The 3,589-nt window shown below is 33.0% G+C and overlaps 1 long non-coding RNA gene across 1 annotated transcript; it reads left to right on the forward strand.

The window, feature by feature from the left end:
* Window positions 1-2,654: 2,654 nt before the first annotated feature.
* Window positions 2,655-3,386, forward strand: LOC131225873 (uncharacterized). The gene is made up of 3 exons (XR_009161596.1): window positions 2,655-2,738; window positions 2,887-2,985; window positions 3,083-3,386. It is a non-coding gene; the product is annotated as an uncharacterized LOC131225873 (long non-coding RNA).
* The last annotated feature ends 203 nt before the right edge of the window (window positions 3,387-3,589 follow it).

The raw sequence follows: 3,589 nt of genomic DNA on the forward strand, positions 1-3,589 counted from the left end.
AAAAAATTTTCAAAAAAAAAAAAAAACTGCCTATATAACCTAGCAAGGTGTGTTATTTCTGGGCCAGGGCGGAGTCAGTGTCAGCCCTTAGCTCAACCGAACATTAATGGACTTAAAATTCACACTCCAATATGAACAGTTTAATAGTTTAGACTTAGGCTTAATTGAACCTCAAAATAAAATGTTGGAAAACCTAGGCCTGGGCTAATTTAGGAGAATGTGTTACAAGCTTGAGCTCGGCCTAACCGTGGTAGGACCGAAACTCGGTAGACCAGACCAACTCATAGCCTCCCACAAATCCTACTAAGGTCTTCTAGTTCTTGAAAAGAAATTAAATCAGAGACATAGCTTGAATTTCCAAGTCAATGTACGAGAAGAAACAATTTTTGCCATTGGCTTATATTTTAAAATTATGATTTAAATATGTTGATATTACAATCAAGAATTAAATGAGTTTGTGATAAAGAATTTAAGCATGGATGGAATTGACTTGAATATATTGGATTTATTTCTGCCTACTGCAACAACCAATCAGTTGTCATTTGCATAAGCTATGCATCCACCATCCATGCAAAAATTCTTGTGCATGTTTGCCAATACATGTTAGGAAGTATGGTAACAGTAGAAGAAACTCACATCGTCAACTGCCATCCTTAGTAATCTCACTTGCTCTCTTGAAACAGTCCTCACCTGAAAGTAATGGTACGTGGGTGAAAACCTTATAATAATAATAATAATAATAAACGATCTCATATGCGTCTGTGTATATGAGTTTTGATCTAAAACAATCAACTCTGCTGTAAGTTATGGTTAAGTCGACCTCCATAGCCCCACCATCATAATGTGTTGTAGAAATCCAATTTATCATTATAAGAACCTCAAGCATAAATATCAATCAAATCCATGACTTACCCGTAACTTATGATGAAGGAGCAGATATATTATAATAAAATTCCATAACTTAAGCATACCTTTGCACAATTTAAGTGGTTTTAGGCATGATTTGACACTGTTTCAGTTGGCATGGTTCATTTAAGTTTAGATATGACTAGTTTTGAGAAATCTCAATTCTTTTTTTCACGTCTGTGATGCCTGGCTCAAATGTTTAACATACATCAAGGTGAGCCTTACTATGATGTGTATGTGAAATCCACCTCGACCATCAGATGTGTCAGTTCACATTAGGCCTTATGTATTTTGGTAATTTCACACTTCCAAAAGCACGATTAGGTAATTTCCAATTGTAAGGAGGCATTGTTTGATAAAATCCAAATTAGGGAGTAATTTTTCCTTAAAAATCCCAACAGGAAAAAAAAAACAAAGTGTTTAAAGAATTTGTTTCCATTTAAAGTATAGTTTCTGTTAACAAAAATTTGAAAAATAAAAAAGCAGTTTTAACGTACTTTTCCTTTATTTCAAATTTTCATCAACAAAAACAATGCTTCTCCTTTGTTTCAATTTTTTCATGAAAAAAAATTCAGAAAATATCTGGCGTAAAAATATATTTCCTTCGCTGGTATTTTTCATCAACAAAAAACACAATCACACTAAAAAAATCCAGAAATAATTGTAAAATATGTTTCCGTTTTTGTATCAAGAAAGATAATCTCCAGAAATTTTTTAAATTTTTTTTTTTTTGTTAAAGGAAAAGTGGATTCTTAGAAGAAAATTCTCATAAATTCCAAATTTATAGAAGGATTTCTTACATCAACATACTTGGTAGTACTTTTGCGAAGGGAAATTACCAAAGTACCCTAGTGTGTGTGTGTATATATATATATATATATACATTTTATTTTGAAAACAATGAAGTCAAAATTTTTGGACCATAAACATACGTATACAATTAAATATCACAGGGATAAAAAAATCTTTGTTACTGAATGATCAAATGGGCTGCACATGTATTTCAATGTTTTCAAATGGTTTATATTATTTTTTTTATGGGGTGGCTCACCTTATATTTAAATAGGCCATTTTTTTTTAAAAAAAAATATTATAATGATCCAAACATGGTAGACTCTCAAGAGTTTCAGCACCCGGTTAAGGGTTCAAGTACCTGTAGGTGGTGAAATCCCACTACGGTGTGAGTGTGTTAAAAAAATAAATAAGAAAAAAGAAAAAGAAAAAAAAGGACCATTTTTTTGTTCTTCTAAACATCATGGCAGAATACATCATTAGATAGGTTGACTATAATAAAAATATCATATGGGCTCTATAATTCTCTACTTTATTACTTTCTAAAGAAAAAAAGTGCATAGTGATCATGGATGATGTGGCATGTGTGGCATATTGGCGCATGTGGAATGCTCTCCAAATGTGGGGCGCAAGTGAAGATGAATAGAAGTACATGCACATTAATACATATGGGGCCCAAGAGAAAATGGATGGTGTCACATATGACATATTAGCACATGTTGAACACTTTACACGTGAGGCATAAGAGAAGATGGAGGGTAACATGTGGCACATTGGGACATGTGGGTCGTAATTGAAGATGGCACTACCAAAAAATCGGGCAAAGGATACAGCCTATGGTGGATTTTAGAAGAGGTATTGTCTTATTTTCAATTGAGAGGCCTTTTTCTAATCGTGACTCATAGAAAATCTGACATTTTGGTTTTGGTATTTCATTTGTTAGCTTAATTCCTTACGATAGAAATATTAATTTAGTAATAGGCATATTTTAGGACCTACACATTGCAAGGTCTTCATTCGAGCAGGCTCGCTTCAATCTGGTATTTACAAATTTATGCACGCAGACTATTCTATCCATGTTCAACACTAATACTTCCAGCAGAGATGCATTGATATTAGATCCTGGATACAAATGTCTAATGATAACCAGTGGCCGGTGCCATTAATTATCATATTCTCTCTTTCCAGGTCACAATTCTTTCTAATGTCGAGGCCAAGAAGAGGTTTGAGTTTTTGGAAGCTGTTAATGGGGTAATGGATGCTCACCTTATTCGTTATTTCAAACAAGTACGCATACAATTTCCTTGTTCACTGTCCTATTGAATGTAGTTTGCCGCTCTTCTTTGGTGCTTCTTTAAAAGTTTTTGACTCGGTTTTCTTGCAGGGATATGAGCTATTGCATCAGATGGAGCCATATGTCCACTAGGTCTGTTTTTGTTTATGAATTGCCATAGAAAGTGTAGGGTGCTTAATTTAGCAACATGAGTTAGTGCATAGACTAGATGTGATCTACATTCTTCTGGTCAGTTAGAAGACTTTATGGCACAGGTAAAGGGTCTCTTATCTAGGAATCATCCATATAAAATGATTATGAACCTCAATATTTTTCATCATCGCCTAAAACCAAGCTCTTGGTTATCCAAGAAAAGAAATCATTGCAGGGGTAGCCTTTCAATTTTTTTAAAATTTTATTATTATTATTATTATTATTATTATTATTATTATTATTATTATTATTTAATTACAGGGGTAAATAGTCTAAAAAGCAATTCCAAGCCTGTGATTTATTTCTTATTCTCATTATCTTCATTTTGGTCTCAATTCTTAATTAGGTTTTGTAAGACATTGACTATGTCTACAAAAGATGCATTATGATTTATGTCAATTCATT

Source organism: Magnolia sinica, chromosome 14 (genome assembly GCF_029962835.1).
Source record: "Magnolia sinica isolate HGM2019 chromosome 14, MsV1, whole genome shotgun sequence".
Lineage (NCBI taxonomy): Eukaryota > Viridiplantae > Streptophyta > Magnoliopsida > Magnoliales > Magnoliaceae > Magnolia > Magnolia sinica.